The sequence below is a fragment of the Ammospiza nelsoni genome, chromosome 35 (genome assembly GCF_027579445.1).
Source record: "Ammospiza nelsoni isolate bAmmNel1 chromosome 35, bAmmNel1.pri, whole genome shotgun sequence".
Taxonomy (NCBI): domain Eukaryota; kingdom Metazoa; phylum Chordata; class Aves; order Passeriformes; family Passerellidae; genus Ammospiza; species Ammospiza nelsoni.
In genome coordinates, this window is record NC_080667.1 from 1746263 (window position 1) to 1763521 (window position 17259).

The 17259-nt window shown below is 50.1% G+C and overlaps 1 pseudogene; it reads left to right on the forward strand.

The window, feature by feature from the left end:
* The window catches only part of LOC132086043 (zinc finger protein 271-like), a 244089-nt pseudogene that overhangs the window by 215879 nt on the left and 10951 nt on the right, over window positions 1–17259 (forward strand).

Sequence of the window (17259 nt, forward strand, 5' to 3'; positions counted from 1 at the left end):
GTGATGTCACAGAACCACTCTGTTATGTCACACAGCCTCTATATGAAGTTATTCAGCTGCTGTGTGATGTCACAGAGCAGATGTCACAGGCTTCTCTGTGATGTAACAGCCTTCTCTGTGACATCACATAGCTGCTTTGTGATATCATATTCAATGTCACAACCCACATTGTGATGTCACAGACCAACCTTCTATGATGTCACAGCTAGCTCTGTGATGTCACAGCCCCCTCAGTGCTGTCACACAGCCCACTCTGTGCTGTTCCACAGCCCCTTGCTGACATCCCAGCTGCTCTGTGCCTCTGTGACACAGCCCCAGAGGTGCTGCTGTGACACAGCCCCCTCGGGGCCATCCCACAGCCCCTGCCAGTGCTGAGCCCCTGTGAGCTCTGTCTGTGCCCTGCTGGTGTCCCTGAGGGGCCCTGGCAGTGCCCAAGCCCTGCTGGGCTGTGCACAGGAGCTGCTCCTGGCCAGAGCTGTCTCTCTGCAGCGCTGCCCTTGCCAGGAGCTGCCTCTGGGCCAGGAGCCCGGCCCAGCTCAGCAGCACAGACACAGCACAGGGACTTTAATGACCCTCTGGGGCTTTGCTGCTCTTTGCATCAGACACAGTCCCTCAGAGTGTGCTCAAAGAACTTCTCAAGAGCTCAAAGTGAGACTGAAATACTGAAGTTTCTTGTACTTTAAAGAGATTCCTGTGAGGGACAGGACTGAGAAAGTGTCCCCAGGTTCCAGTTAGAGCAGAACACTGGAGGCAATGATGGCAGCTGGGGACAATCAAGGCAAATGAGTCTCTGGTGCTGAGAACACCTGGATGTGTTTGAGGAATGCAAAGGGCCAAGGCCTGAGCCCCAGACCGTGGCCAGGCAGATCCTCTCCCTCCCTCCTTGCTCAGGGTTCTTCCCGGGATGGGCACTGGCATGTGGGGATGTGCAATGCCAAGGGCAGGAGCATGGGGCGGCCCCTGCCAGGCTGCTGAGCAGGGACAAGGAGGCAATGAGGCCCCAACCCTGCAAGGGTCACTTGTCCCCTCCTCGTGGCCTCAGGCCCAGGGCCAGCAGCCATGCCCAAAGTGCTGCCCAGGTTGGCTCTGGCAGGGCTGTCTTGCAGCTGCTGCCCATCCCTGTGCCCTGTGCAGCCCAGGCTGTCCCACGGTGTCCCTGCCCTGCGCCTCTGTCCCTGCAGGCTGTCGGCATCCCCCAGCTGCCCCACATGGCTGGGCCCTTCCTTTGCTGACAGCTCTGCCTCCTGCCTGCCCCTGTCTGCCCACACAGAGCCTTGGGCTGCTCCAGGCTCCTGCTGGGGACGTGCTGCACCACAGCCCTGCCCTGGGAGGGAAATTACTTTCTCCTGGTGCCAGTCTGGGCCTCCTCAGCTGCACTTGGCATTAATTCTTTCTCTCTCTGGCTGTTTTCCACCTATGTCAAAAGGATCCACCATCCCTGAAATCACTCTTTAAACACTCTCATAGCTCTGCTCCATTGCCCTCAGTCTCCACTCCACTGAGCACAGAGCTCCTTTGTCCCTATACAGTGCTCATGTGCCCAAGGCCTCCAAACCCCTCATTGGGACACCTCTGAGCCCACTCCAAGGTGTTTCCAAATGAAAACATTCGGCTCATAGTCTAAGAAAATCACCGGAGGACAGAGCCAGCCTGACCTGTCTGTCCTGGCTATTTTGTCTGGGAGCAATCCTCAGACATACAGAATTTGGGCGGCCAAATTCTAATTTTAGCCATGGTCACTGGACAAGAAGGCTGGTTCTTTTCCATAGGAATGAAGGAACAGAGCCCCAGTGTTTCCAGGACAGATGAGAGGTGACCATCAGAGGCCAAGGCCAGCCAGAGCTGGCAGGTTTTGTTTTGTGAGATACCATTGCAAATAGGAATTTTTAGGGAGAGTACCAATTTTGGCAATGGGAATCTGAAAAGTCAGAGAGTTCCATAGCAAGGAAAGCACAGAGCCCCAGTGCTCCAGGAGCTGATGAGAGGCAGCCCTTGACATCCCAAGATCAGCCAGAGCTGTCAGGTGGCCCCTGGGAGGCCAAGCCAGCCAGAGCTGTTCCATGTTCCCTGGGTTCCATGGGGCCCCACAGTGTCCCAATGGTCCCTTGTGTCCACGAGACCCTGACGTGTGATAATGCCCCCATGGTGACACGAGGCCCTGAAGGGTCACAATGGTCTCCAAGGCTCCATCAGGCCACACAGAGCCATAATGGTCTCTGGGTCCATGGAGCCCCTCTGTGTCACCAAGGCCCCTTGGTCCCATTGGCTCCAGTGGTGCCACAATGATCCCTTTGGTTCCATGAGGTCCCCACAGTGTCCCAGGGATCTCCATGGGAAGGAAAGAACCCAGCTCCAGTGTTGCAGGGGCAGCCACCAAAGGCCAATGCCAGCCTGCCTTTACAGTACTGGCAACTTTTGCCTGGGAGCAACCCTTGGATATTCAAAATTTCAGAGGTAGAATCCCAATTTCAGACATGGACACTGGAGGAGAAGGATGGCTCTTTTCCATAGGAAGGAAAGCACAGAACACCGGTGGTGTTTCAGGGGCAGATGAATGGGGGCCATCAGAGGCCTAGGCCAGGCAGACCTCTCTGTCCTGGCAGCTTTTGTCTGAAAGCAACCCTTTGATATCGGGAATTTGGGAGGTGGAACCCCAGTTTTGGCCGTTTCTGCATGGATAAGGATGGCTCTTTTCCATAGGAAGGAAAGCACACAGCCCCAGTGTTTGGACAGCAGGGGAGAGGCACCCTCAGGAGTCCAAGGGCAGCCATACCTGTCTGTTTTGGCAGCTTTCACTTGGGAGCAATCCTTGCATGTACGGAGTTTTGAACATGGAATCCCAATTTTGGCTATGTTCAAGATGGGTGTTTTTTTCCCATAGGAAAGTAAAACACAAAGTCCAAGTGTTTTGGAAGAAGATGAGAGTTGGCCACCCTCAGCCAGACCTGTCTCTCCTGGCACCTTTTGTCAAGGGGCTTTCCTTGGACATTGGGCATTTTAGAGGTGGAATCTCAGTTTTGGCTGTGGGTGCCTGGACAAGAAGAAGATTTCTTTTCATTAGGAAGGAAAGCAGAGAGCCCCAGTGTTTCAGAGGTAGATGAGGGCCAGCCCTCAGCAAGCCAAGGCCAGCCAGACTTGTCAGTCCTGGCAGCTATTGTCTGGGAGCTATCCTTGGATATAGGGAATTCCGGAGGCAGTGTCCCAGTTTTGGCCATGAGTGCCTGGTCGAGATGGATTTTTTTTTCCCTACGAAAGAAAAGCACATGGTCCCAAGGTTTCAAAGGCAGATGAGAGGTGGCCCCAGGTAGCCAAGGTAGCCAGATCTGTCTCTCCTGGCAGATTTCATCTGGGAACAATCTGTGCATGTAAGGGAATTTGGAGAAGGAATCCCAGTTTTGGCCATAGGGCCCTGGAGGAGGACCAGGACAGTTCTCTCCCATAGGAAGGAGAGCCCAGAGCCCCAGTGCTCCAGGAGCAAATGAGGAGCAGCCGTCGACATGCCAAGGTCAGCCAGACCTGTCCAGCAGCCCCCGGGAGGCCAAACCAGCCACACCTGCTCCCTGTCCCCTTTGTTCCATGGGGCCCCACAGTGTCCCAAGGGTCTCCTTGATTCCAGTGTTGCCTTCTGATATAAGGCAAGGCGACCTAGTTTCAAGGAACAGCATGGCAACCCAAACCCTCCAGGGTTGCTTGGGCCAGAGAAGCACACAGACACCAATGTGGTGGATGGTCAAAGGCCTTTATTATCTCATCTCGTGGGGTTTTATAGTCTAAGGGGTCTCTCTATGTCAGAGGGGTCTGCAGTACCATCTATGGTTAGTAAGGAGTGGAAAGTTACTAGCACTACTATCGTTAGGGGGGCTGCATTCCTGGTTACATTCCTAGAGTGATGTCTTATCTTAAGGGATTATGGAAAAAGGAGTCCTGCGCTTTCCGTCACATCGCGTGATCTTCCGATCGCCTGTCCCTATCTACCACATCTCCCCCCCCCCCGTTGTTTTTCACAAATGAATGAGGTAGTCATATACATAGGCACTGAAATGAGGTATACAGTTGTAATTCAACAAGGGAAAGGGGTTTGGTAAACCTGAGTAAGTTTTTGCCAGGTAAGTTTAGAAAATCTTGTGACTGGCAGTGTTCCCTGGTTGAATTCACAGCATTTGTTGCCGGCCTATGAACAGGATGTTGGCCCGTTCTAGGCGGGTCTGAACGAACAAGACCAGCTTGTTCAGCAGGCATGGTCCGAAGGTAAGAGCTAAAAGTAGCATTGCCAATGGACCTATTAGGGTAGAAATTAGGGTGGTTAGCCATGGTGATTGATTGAACCAGGACTCGAACCAACCCTGTTGGGCTTCCCTGTCTTTCTGTCTCTGAGCCAGTCTGTTTCGGAGTTCTGCCATGGAGTCTGCCTCTTACGACTCCCGTGTGGTCTGCACAGAGGCAGCACTCCTCTTTCAAGGCAGCACACAGGCCTCCTTGCTGCATGAACAGGAGGTCCAATCCTCGCCTGTTCTGCAAGACCACTTCTGAGAGTGAAGAGACTGACTTCTCTAGGAAGGAAAGATATTTCTAGATATTTTGCAGGTCCTCATCGATGGTCTGTTGCATCTGGGACAGTCCTTGGTGTTGGGTCACTAGGGCTGAGACACCTGTGGCCGTTCCTGCTGCTCCTAGGCCGAGCAGCATTGCAATAGTTACAACTGTTATTATTTCTCTTTTGTGGAGCTGGTTAGGTTCCTCATAAAGGTGGTACACTTCATCATCTGAATGGTACAGGACCCTAGGAACAATCAGAACTTGGACACAAAAGTCGTTAGAATCATTGAATTTGGCAAGGAACACACAGGGACTCACTCCAGATCGCTGGCAAACCCACATCCCAGATGCGGATGGGACTACCCACTTATTGTTTTTCCTGTTGGGCTTGACAACTTTGGTGCAGACGTTGCCTCTCCGCTTGGCTAGGGTTGCATTGCCAAAGCATCTGCCCTGGCCTGTGACTTGACTCAGGGTGACTCCTTTGCGAGGGTTATCCCATCTGCACTGGTGAGGGGCGTCGGCTGTGGAGTAACTGAAAGGAGTGTTTAAAGCGACTCCTTCATAAAAGGGGGGTTTAACGTCGTAACAAAGCCAGCAGGATTCGGTTAGGTTAGGGTTGGATTCGTTCAGGGATACAAAGGTAGCTTCTAACATACAAAGGATTGGGTCTGAGTCCGACCCGGCTGAGTGGCCTATCTGAAAGGCTTCCGCATGGCCGGTCGGGATATTGGTGAACTTTGTGGGCAAGGCTTTGGGGTAGGTCATGTTTCTCCCTTTCTGTGCGCTTTTAATCATTTTGTTGGGTCCGACCACTCGGGGTGCCGATGGTTGGAGCCTGATAATTTGCACATTCACCCTCTCTTTTGACCCTTGAAGGACTACTGTCCACGTTCTGCCTATGGCCCAACTAGGGTGATCTGGCTGCAAAACCATCATGTTATAGCCAGTGCATTTCCGAATTTTAGGGATTTTATGGCGGTTTCGATGGAAACTTCCCTGGAGGAAGACGGGTGTTTTGCAGCTGCTGGGTGCCCAGGTGAACTGTAAGAATTTGTCGGGCTCTTGTGGATCCCACCCAGGCCCCGATGGTCTGGCATCTGTAACTATGGTTTCGCAGCCCCAGTGCCCACAATATCCCCACCCTGGGTGATTGCAGTAGCTTTTCCCAGGATTTGAAGCTGGGCACCAGTAGGATAGGTACATGTGTGTGGCATGTGGGGAATGGGGGTCTACCTTTGGTTGTCCTGGAAACAGGTCGGTAATGCGGAGCACGAAGGATGGGGTGTTCGGTGTGGTGATTTCTTTGAGCACCTTGTCACTACTAAGGTGTTGCATGACCCACCTGAATGGCCGATGGGGGTAGTGATCTGGGCTGGCTTGCCCTCTGGCGACAAGCCCAAACAGCAAAATCACACAGAAATACCCTTGGTGCTTGGGTCTCACCCGTGCGGGTCTCTCGGGCGCTGTCTGGCGGCTTGGTGTTCTGTCACTTTCCTCTGGAACGGGGATGTACACGTCACGAGGACGTCCCACAAGCATGTCCTGTAAACAGAAACTCGCAACTCTCGTCAGTCTCATTCTGCTCATTGTGAAGGTCGGGCTTGTTTGACTTAAGTGGACACCACCTGATTTTGCCATCCTTTTTGACAGCTGCATACCTTCGCCCCATGAGCATCAGCCTCCAGCCCCGTTCCCATTCGCCTAGCTCATTTCTAATTACAACCTGCAGGCCCTCCTCTAGTGCTCGGGTGGCCCAGTGTTTTTGAATGGGACTGTTTGTTTCATCCCCCCTAGGGAATTGATTCAGTGCTAGCAAAGCGGTTGCCAGCATATGCACCTGATCTCCTGGGGGAATGTAATTGGCAAAGCCCTCTGCTTTCGTCAACACTTCTAGCTTGGTTTTCAGGGTCTGATTTGCTCTCTCAACTATGGCCTGCCCGGTACTGTTATATGGGATACCTTGCACTAATGTGATGCCCCATTTTGAGGCGAATTCTTGCACTGTTTTGGAGGTGAAATTGGAACCGTTGTCAGTTTTGACCTGCTTGGGGATACCAAGCCAAGCCATGGCTGTCAGTCAGTGCTGAATTGTGGCCTTGGAGTTAGTTTTGGGGTGCTGTGTGGCTATGGTCGTTCCGCTATAAGTGTCTACTGTCACTGCAAGCCATGCTCGGGGCTTCAGCAGTTGACACCAGGTGAAGTCCGACTGCCAGATCTCTGAAGGCTTGAGACCTCTTGGGTTGACCCCACAGGTCCATAGGGGTGACTTTTGGCAATGAGGGCAAATGGCTACCACATGTTTTGCGTCTGCCGTCGAGATTTCGCATCTCTTCGCCAGTGCTTTGGCTCCAATGTGGAGTGACTCGTGCAGTTGACGAGCTTCCTGCAACGTCCAGACGTCTTTTGCTGCAGCGTCAACTTTGTCGTTGCCGGTCTGGAAATAACCTTTGGCTGGGTCATGGCTGTTGATGTGGATGACTGACACGGTGCCCTATCGCGAGGAGAGTGCTTCTTCCAGCATTAGGGCTGCTGCAGATGTTGACACGCCTGGTCCTGCCATGGCTAGGCAGAGTCTTGCCACGAATATAGAGTCCGTTACAATGTTGAGGTGTTCGTCTTGGAAGAGTCCGCACGCCAAGACGACTGCTGCTGCCTCCAGTTGTTGCACTGACAGTGTGGGGTGACATGCTTTGACGTAATGCCATTGTTCTCCTGCCTGCCAAACTGCTGTTGCAGTTGAGGTCGTGGAGGAAGCGTCTGTGAAGACCGTTGGTCCTGGCTGTGGTCGGTCCATGACCTTTGGCGGTATGTCCATGTCGACTACGGTCAGCAGCTGAGTCCAGGGTGGTCTGGAAGAATAGGAGATTTCTCCTCTGAAGCCGGTGAGAGCAAGGGCTTGGTGCTCCGATATTGTGGCTGACTCCGTGGTCGGTTGCTTGCGGAAAGGAAGGTGGATGCTTGTTGGCTCTGTCCCTAGGTGTTTCAAGGCCAGTTTCCTGCCTTTCATGATGAGGTTAGCAATGCATTCGATTCCTGGGGAAAATGCATGAGCAGGTCTTCTGAGGACCACCCATTGGATTGGTTGGGTCTTTTTGGAAGGTCCTTGGGCCAGTGCTCCCACTCCCCCCTTCGGTGTAAAGTGGACGTATAGGTCCAGCGGCATGGCTGGGTTCCACCTGGCAAGTGTGCCAGTGGACATCTGGCTTTCGATGAAGTTGAGGGAGCTCGTTGCTTGCAGCGTCAGCTCCTTGGGTTCCCAGGGGTGCTTTCTTTTCAGGAGGTGAAGTGTTATAGCCACCACCTGGGTGCTTTTCCATGCCCGGGACTGCCCTCCCACTCCGTTCACTGGAGGGACTTCTTTGAATTGCCAGTGTCTGGGCCAATGTGCTTGGGGAAAAATCGTGCAGTCTGATCCTGTGTCCGCCCAAAACTGAAGCCCTATGACGTGTGCATCTTGACTGCCATAAAGCCGGCATGTCCCCCACACCATCAGGGGCTCCTTCCCTATTTTCATGGCCAGGGCCACCCAGGGGTCCCACTCTGGGGTGTCCCCTGCTTGTCCTGTTGTACCCGTTCGGCTTGTGGTGGTGGGGGGTGTGCAAGTACTGCTGGCGGGGGTGCGAAACTGACTGCTCCCTGTGGGGGCATGGGGTACGGGGGTCCCCTGCCCCACTGGGGGTTGGCATAGATGGGCCATCTCGCATTCGCAGCCGGAGGAGGCTGAGTATGGCCCTGCTGGCTCTTCCCTCTCCCGTGTCCCCGGGGCCGGGATCTACAGTCCCTAGCGAGGTGTCTTCCCTCAGCTCCAACAGATCCCTCTCGGGCGTGCTTGGAGTGGGGGTGCTGCCAGGGAAAGCTGTGCCAGCTGGGGACAGCTCGCTGAGTTGCTGCCCTTCCCCAGAAGCCTGGGCTAACGCAGTCGTCCTGCCACTCCTGCTTAAATACAATGAGCCCCGCCCCATCAAAAAGCATGCGGCTTCTTTGTGTAATATCAAAAGTGAGCAGATCATCATTGCTAAAAAGGCCATCCACAAGAGTGGATACTACAGCTGAGTTGATCCCTTTTCTGAAATCGCATTGACAATCGCTTGCACATCTTTTGGGTTAACTGGGGTATATGCCCTTTGTTGGTTTCCCTGCGCTCCAGTGACCCTCACCGGGAAAGCGTGTATCGTGGCTGCTGGTGCCCAGTCAGCACAAGCTATTTTTATTTTTCCCCAATTGGTGAGTTTGTGTTGTGATTGTTTCCCGATATTGCTTAAAGCTTTATTTGGTTTCGCTTGAAACCGCATTAACTCTGCTCTCTCGGGTTCCGAGTCCGAGCCGGGCTCACTTGGCTCTTCTGAGCTGTCTGAGCAGCTGTTACTTAACTCTAAGCCGGAAGTTGATTGCCGGTACATTTCCGGCGCTCCGTGCCGTATTGTGCAGCTTCGACCCTGCTCCTCCCTTCGGGGGTGGTGCCGCTCCCGCCCCCTGGGCTTGCCCTGCCTCCCGGAGGGAGGGATCTCTCCCTTATATGGTAGTAGCGTTGGGCGCGGCTCTTGATCGAATATGTGCCCTTTGTCGCTCCCCTGCGCATGCGCGCTTGCGGGGACCTGTGGCTCTAGACCGAGCATGCGCTCTGTGCTGGTCTCCCGCGCATGCGCATCTGTGACTACTCGCACGTCCAGGGTTTCCCCGCCATGGACTCGCACACCCCGCCCCTCCCCTGGGTCGCCGGCGCCATGTTTTGCCGTGCGCGGCGGGGCCACCGCCCGCGTGTCCGTGCTAGCCGTTTTCTCGGCATCTCGGGCTTCTTCCGTGAGTTCCCCCCAAAAGGACCACGCGCGCTGCTCTGCCTCCTGCGTCAGATTGGCGACCGGCAGGGGAGGGACGGGTAGAGAAACCGCGGACTTCTTGGAAGGTTCCGTTGGGGGGCCAGGACCTGGTGGGCTCCGCGGGAGGGTCGGAGGGTCCCCTGGGTGTTCCGGGGGGTCCCCTGGGGGCTCCGGGGGGTCTGGGCTCGGGCTCGGGGAGAGGTGGAACGCGCCTGGCCCCCGCGTATTCCCGCTTTCAATCAGATCGCTCTCAGAGGCGGTTTGCGTCGCAGCCCCCATCCTCAGCTTTGGTGTAGCTAATAAACATGTACGCGTGGCTTTCCACGTCTCCTGTTCTTCTAACGCCTTGCGTAGGGCCTCTTCTACTTTCCCCCACGCTTTGAGGCTTTTACCACTGCCTGAGGACTTAGTGTCCTCTGCTAAGGCAGCAGTGCATTTCTCCCACACTTCCAAATATAATATATCTACTGGACGTTCGATCGTCCCCAGCTCTAGGAGCCTTGCAATAGCAAGATTAAAATTCCTGAGCTCACCTTTAATTCCCCATTGCTCATGAGCCTGACTTACGACCTTCGCTGTGGCTTCCATGGTCCACACGGGTCCACACACTGTAGTGGGGGCATCCCCCCCACCACAGTCAGTCCTGCCGCTGCAGCCGCTGTCCTCTGTCCAGGCGAATTCCCATTCCCCGAGCTTCTTCCCGGGTGTCGGCACCAGTTGTTGCCTTCTGATATAAGGCAAGGCGACCTAGTTTCGAGGAGCAGCACGGCGACCCAAAACTCTCCAGGGTCGCTCGGGCCAGAGAAGCACACAGACACCAATGTGGTGGACGGTCAAAGACCTTTATTATCTCATCTCGTGGGGTTTTATAGTCTAAGGGGTCTCTCTATGTCAGAGGGGTCTGCAGTACCATCTATGGTTAGTAAGGAGTGGAAAGTTACCAGGAGTGGAAAGTTACTAGCACTACTATCGTTAGGGGGGCTGCATTCCTGGTTACATTCCTAGAGTGATGTCTTATCTTAAGGGATTATGGAAAAAGGAGTCCTGCGCTTTCCGTCACAACGCGTGATCTTCCGATCGCCTGTCCCTATCATCTACCACAGTTTAGAGACAGACTGTCTAACATAAGTGATAAGTATTGGAAAATGATTGTAAATAAAGTACACATTGTTGATAGTATATAAAAAGTTAACACCACCCCAAGGGCAGGGACTGTGCCACAACCTGACCTGCTGGACAGATCTCAGCAGGTCAAAGAAAAAATGTAACAGATAAGAAAAATAAACCACCTTAAAAAGCAGAACTGACGAATCTCGACTTCTTCTTCAGTTGCAAGGATGAGAAAAAAAAAACTGCAATACTTCAGAGGTCATTTCAATCACAAAAACCCAAAACTCTCCTTCCCTGGGCACTGCCCAGCACAGCCCAGGCTGCCTTCAAGGAGAGCCCTGGGCTCTGGGAGGGACAGGATCTCCCATCCAGGGACCAGGATCAGGCCTTGGCCCTTCTGCTCCCTCAAACCAAGGATTTGCTCAGCACCAGAGCCTCCTGCCCAGTGCCTCTGCCTGCTGCAGCCACAGCTCCAATCATCCCCTGGGGAGGCTCCCGCAGAAAGGGCTTTCAGTGGCATCTCCCAGTGCTCCACCACGCTTTGGGTTTCTCTTCTCACCTGGATTTCTTGAGGCACTGCTGCTTTCTCCTCTCAGCATCTAAGGATCCTGGACTCAGAACAGCAAATACACCCCAGGGCTCATTCAAACAAAGAAAGGCCTCACAAGTCATTACCTTCTGTTGGGAAGGATGAAAGTTTGACAAGAAAGTCTCACAGATGTGTGAGCTTGGCAGAACGATTTTTAAATGTGGAGTCTGATGAAGGAATAGAGATGGAAGCAAGTTTTGATATAGAAGAAAAGAATTGCTGGGCCAGTCTTACTGGATAACCAAGGAGGCAAAGGGAGTGTTGTTGGAAGGGTTTTTTTGGGTTAGAGCAAAGGATAAACACACGTCAAACAAGAAGATGTTTTTACCAAGCAGAAAGATAGCACAGGCAAACAAGACGTGTAGCAAAATAGAAAAAAGGTCTTAGAATTTTCCACTGCAAGAAAACTGAAAAACAACTTCTAGCTTAAACTGTGATGTACTGACTTTTAGTGATTGGAGAATAGTAACATCAATATGGCAATTATAGGAGTTATGATAGGCTATAGGTAAAAGTAAAGCTATAGATTGGTTCTCCTGTGTTAAGATGCTCAGCAAAGAAGAGTATATAATGCACTGTAACCAAAGCTAAACGGTCTGCAGGCTTGTGCGCAGCTGGAGCTGACAGCTGTAGGCACAGGCTCTGTCACTCATGACCCTGGACTGCTCTAACATCTTGGATACAATAAACTGCATTTTGTAGAGACACCTGGAGTCCCACATCTCTCATTCAGGCTCTTACAGTGGCACCCATGTTTCAGTTGGCAAACTTGGACTTATTGACAGTAAGAGACCTCCCAGTGAACTCAGTAGGAAGCAGCCACAAGGATCAGGCACTGGAATGAGGGTGACCGTGGCCCAGACAGGAGTTGCTGCTGGACAGTACCTGGATCGGAGCCTCTGTGTACAGTGCCTGCTGCATAGCTGGGCAGCAGGTGAGCACCGGGAATAATGGGGCACAATAAGTCTGTTGCGCGGAGAGATGTGTATCAGCATTTAAAATCTTTAATGGCATCAAGTCCAAAAACCTTGCCTAAGCAAGAGCTAAAAAAGCTTTTAAAATGGACTAGAACTCATATCCCAAATGCTGACTCTGAAGCCGTCTATACCAGAGACCTTTGGGACTCTGTGGGGGTTAAATTGTATAATGCTATCTCTCGGCATGACAAAACAGCAGCGGAACTTCTCCCCGCTTGCCGAGTCCTTGAGGAAATTTTTGTCGCGAATCTCCCGCCCCGCGCCCCTTGCCCGTCCCCATTGCACCTGAACCCTTGCAGTCGCAGCCTCGGCCTCTCCAGCCGCCAGAGAGGGGGGAAGAACAGGGGGAAGAGAACAGAAACTGCTGCTGCTCCTGCCCAGAGCCGGATCCCGAATCCTGCATCCCGCTGCCCTTGTACCTGCACCCGGGACAGGCACTGCCAGCCCAGCCTGCCCCGTGCCCGTCCCTGGCACCGCCGGCTCCGCAGCCCCAGACCCGGCTCCGGCCCCGCTGGGCTCCGACCTGCACGGCGGGGCCGGTGCGGGCTCCGTCGCCAAGGTGCAGGGAAATCAGAAGTTGACTCCGTTAAACCATCGGGACCTGCATCTCATCACTGGGCAGGTCGCCACCGGCAACAATAAACGCTGAAAGAGCCAAAAAATCATCCCCCAGATCTCCTACTCCTGAAGCTAGCAAAGCTTTGGAGAAAATTACTGATGCTCTGCAAAATAGACAAGCACATTGTTATGCTCCAGATAAACCTTTTTTCCTTGCAGTTCTAGGAGAAATGCTGAGACTGCATGGCCTCATCTTCCAATGGGACTCCTCTCAAAATTATCCTTTGTTAATAATTGAATGGGTTTTTCTTTCTTACAGAGCACCAAAGACAATCTTCACACCTTTAGAAATGATTTCTCAAATTGTCATTATGGGCAGGGCAAGGCTTTTTGCCATAGTAGGTTGTGAATTTAAAATCATCTCTTTACCTATGATTAAATCCTATTTTGATTGGGCCATGAAAAAGTCAGCAGATTTACTGTATGCCTTGTTAGATTTTAGAAATGATTTCTCAAATTGTCATTATGGGCAGGGCAAGGCTTTTTGCCATAGTAGGTTGTGAATTTAAAATCATCTCTTTACCTATGATTAAATCCTATTTTGATTGGGCCATGAAAAAGTCAGCAGATTTACTGTATGCCTTGTTAGATTTTCCAGGTGTTTGCTCTATTCATTATCCAGCACACAAACTGATCAAAGCTAAATTATGCTACAAAGAGAAACCCCTTATCAGTGAAGAACCTTTAGATGCTGTTACTCTCTTCACTGATGGGTCAGGAAAAACACACAAGGCAGTAGTTACCTGGCAAAATAAAAACACTAAATCCTGGGAACAAGACATTCAAAAGGTTGAAGGTTCTCCTCAGATTGTTGAATTGGCTGCAGTTGTAAGAGCATTGCAGCTCTTCCCAGAACCTTTTAACTTAGTCACTGATTCTGCATATGTTGCTAACATTGTTAAAAGAATTGAAGGGTCTGCTTTAAAAGATGTTAGCAATGACAACTTGTGTCTTTGGCTTACCTATCTTTATCAAATTTTGTTACACAGGACTAATCTTTACTTTGCCGCTCACATTGGAGCTCACTCTGGTCTCCCAGGATTTATGGCAGAAGGGAATGCATGAGCTGATGCACTGGCATCTGCAGCGTGTGATGAGGGAGCTGCAGGAGACAGTAAAGATTGCACCCCTGTGCTTCCTGCAGCTCCCTTGCCTGACCCTGTTGAACCGGCTAAATTGAGTCATGCCTTTGTTCACCAAAACACACAGGTGCTCAGACGAGATATTCACATCTCCCTAGAGCAAGCACAAGCCATTGTACAGGCTTGCCCTGACTGCCAGCTACTTCAACCTATCCCTTCTGCAGGAGCAACCAACCCAAGGGGGTTGGAAAGTTTGCAGAAGTGGCAAACAGATATCACAAAGTACCCTTCTTTTGGGAAATTTAAAAATATCCATGTCTCTAGTGATACATTTTCAAAAGCAGTTTTTGCGTCTGTACATACAGGAGAAACAGCTAAGCATGTTTGCCAGCATTTTTCACAAGCATTTTCCTCACTAGGTGTACCTCAAGAAATTAAAAGTGATAATGGTCCTCCGTATGCCAAGAATTGGCCACATTTTTAAATTACTAGGGTGTTCACCATACATTTGGTATTCCCTACGCTCCCACAGGTCAGGTGAATGATGGAAAGAACACATCAAACTCTAAAACACATTTTAGATCAACAAAAAAGGGGGGGGGTAGGATACACCTCAGAGGAGGTTGAATAGGGCTTTGGATGTTTATAACTTTTTGAATAGCTCTGCAGAAGAGCCTGATCCCCCCATTTACAGACATTTCAAGAACAATAAAAAAAACAAAACTGAAGGAACACCCCCCAGTTTTAATTAAAAATCTAGAATCAGGAAAAATAGAGGGACCATTTGAGCTTATTACACGGGGCAAGGGTTTTGCGTGTGTTTCTACAGATACAGGACTCAAGTGGATTCCAGCAAAAACGTGAAACCGTACCACCCATCAAAGCCTGTGGCTGCTTCTGCACCAGCCAGTGACCCTGAGAGTGTGAGCCGAGAGACGGGCACCCAAACGTGAACTACACAGAACCACCCAGAGAAAATTGCCAGAAACGGATCAAGAAAAGAATGGAGTTGTATTATTACTTGCGCTGGTGCATGCTACTTTTAACTTCTTGTTTTTATCTTTGCAGTGAAGCTTTACCTGTAACTCAACCAAAACCAAATGTTTGGGTTTCTTTAGCCAAGTCCGCAGGCTCTGACACCATTTGCTTATCTAACAGCAGCCCTGATAAACCTTTTTCAACTTGTTTAGTTGGAGTTCCTTTCCCAGAGGGTTTTGATAATGTTACTTTTGAGAAATATTGGCCATATGATGATCATCACATTTCCCCAACTCCCAGCCTGAGACACCAAACCTATATTGATAATTTTAAAGTTGATAAATCTGACCTTCAAGAATTAGAAATGTTAGGCTCACTAACTATGGATACTTGTTATTAGTTTCATTTTGTAGGAAAAAACGGGCCACATTTAAATATTACTCCTTATCACCCAGTTTATAGCAATATGACTTATTAGTGTAATCAAACTAAGCTTCTTAGATATGATGAACCTCATACAGATCGTTTTAACAAACTTCCAATTCAATTCCCTAGAGGAATCTGGCTCATCTCTGGAGACAGGGCTTGGCAAGGTATTCCCTCAAAAACAGATGGTGGCCCTTGTGCCTTGGGACAACTTACAACAATTGCTCCCAGTGTCAAAAAAGCAATTAAAAAGAAAAACAGAAAAATAAGATCTTCCTGAGGGCATCATTATGACAGCAACTGCGATGGTGAGTTTCACTCCTGGAACTCTGGAAAATCAATTGTTACAAGCATTTATTTTGCCTCAGTTAAGTTTTGCAATTGCATTGAAACAGTTAAACAAATTAGGGTGTTGGCTCAGTAAAGAAGTAAATGCCACCTCTAGCATAATTAGTGATTTGCTGACAGATGAGGAGGAAAACAGACATGCCACTTTACAAAATAGAGCTGCTATTGACTTTCTTTTACTAGCACATGGGCATGGCTATGAAGATTTTGAAGGATTGTGTTGTATGAATTTTTCTGATCATTCTGCTTCAATTCATAAACAGCTTCAAAACTTAAAAGACTTAGCTGACCAAATTACAACAGATGATCCATCTTGGTTAGACAGTTTGTTTGATGGTTGGAGCTTTGGACCTTGGCTGAAGGAACTTTGTAAGTTAGGCTTGATTGTGTTAGTGGTGATAATTGCAATTATGGTAGTGGTACCCTATGCACTTCAATGTGTGCAGAGAATGATAAATAAGACAGTTTCCAGCATCTTTTTTGTTCATCAGAATGGGGGAGATGTTGGGAAGGATGAAAGTTTGACAAGAAAGTCTCACAGATATGTATGCTTGGCAGAACGATTTTTAAATGTGGAGTCTGATGAAGGAATAGAGATGGAAGCAAGTTTTGATACAGAAGAAAATAATTGCTGAGCCAGTCTTACTGGATAACTAAGAAGGCAAAGGGTGTGTTACTTACAAGGGGTTTTTATGGCTTAGAGCAAAGGATAACCCACCCCAAACAGAAGATGTTTTTACCAAGCAGGAAGATAGCACAGGCAAACAAGTCAGCAAAGTTGCAAGTAGAAAAAAGAATTTTCCACTGCAAGAAAACTGAAAAACAACTTCTAGCTTAAACTGTAATGTACTGACTTTTAGTGATTGGAGAATAGAAACATGATTATGGTAATTATAGGAGTTTGATAGGCTATGGGTAAAAGTAAGGGTATAGATTGGTTCTACTGTATTAAGATGTTCAGCAAAGAAAAGCATATAATGCACTCTAACCAAAACCAAAGGGTCTTCAGGCCTGCCTGCAGCTGGAGCTGACAGCTTGTCCTAGGGTGACGTTATGGTGCTTGTACCCCCATTCATGCGTTCTGTTTATGCTGGATGTTATGTTCTGTGCCTCTGAGACTGGCTCTGAAGAGTGAAAGTTTTGTTTTGGTTTCTTATCAGCCACTCTCCCATGGCTGGCGGGACACAGAGACAGGGCAGAACATGGTGCTGCTTTTGCTTTTTACTTGGCTTTTTGTTCTGCTCTCGTTCCTGCTTTGCTTTTGCTTCTGCTCATTAGTTAGTTTAGCTAAGCAGTCCAAATTTCTTCCTGGACTGTTTCTCCTTTCTTTTTTTTTGGACTTCCTTAAACCTGCTCCAGACTGGGATCTGGGAACACCGAGAGTTTGCACCTTATGGTCTGCAGCAGATGCCCCAGTGCCGGAGGGACTGAGAACAGAATGATCACCCCCAAGAGAGACTTTCTGAATTTGTCATCTTTTTCAGAGTGGTGTCACCCGGTATTGTTCATTTTGTGTGCTGGGGTTGCTGTGCCTGTTCAATAAACAGGTTCTTTCCACTTCTCTCTGAGGGATTCTTACCAAACCGGTTAGGAGGAGGGGCTGTGTGAGTTTGTTTTCTGGAGGGGCCCTCCTTTGGAAATTCTCTACCAAATTTGCCCTCAACCAGGACACCTTCTTTCCACCTGTCCTGGATGGCTCAGGCTGTCTGATGGTAACAATGGAGGGGAAAGGGGACTGTGGGGAGAACAGAGGACATCTAAACAACAGACTGCAA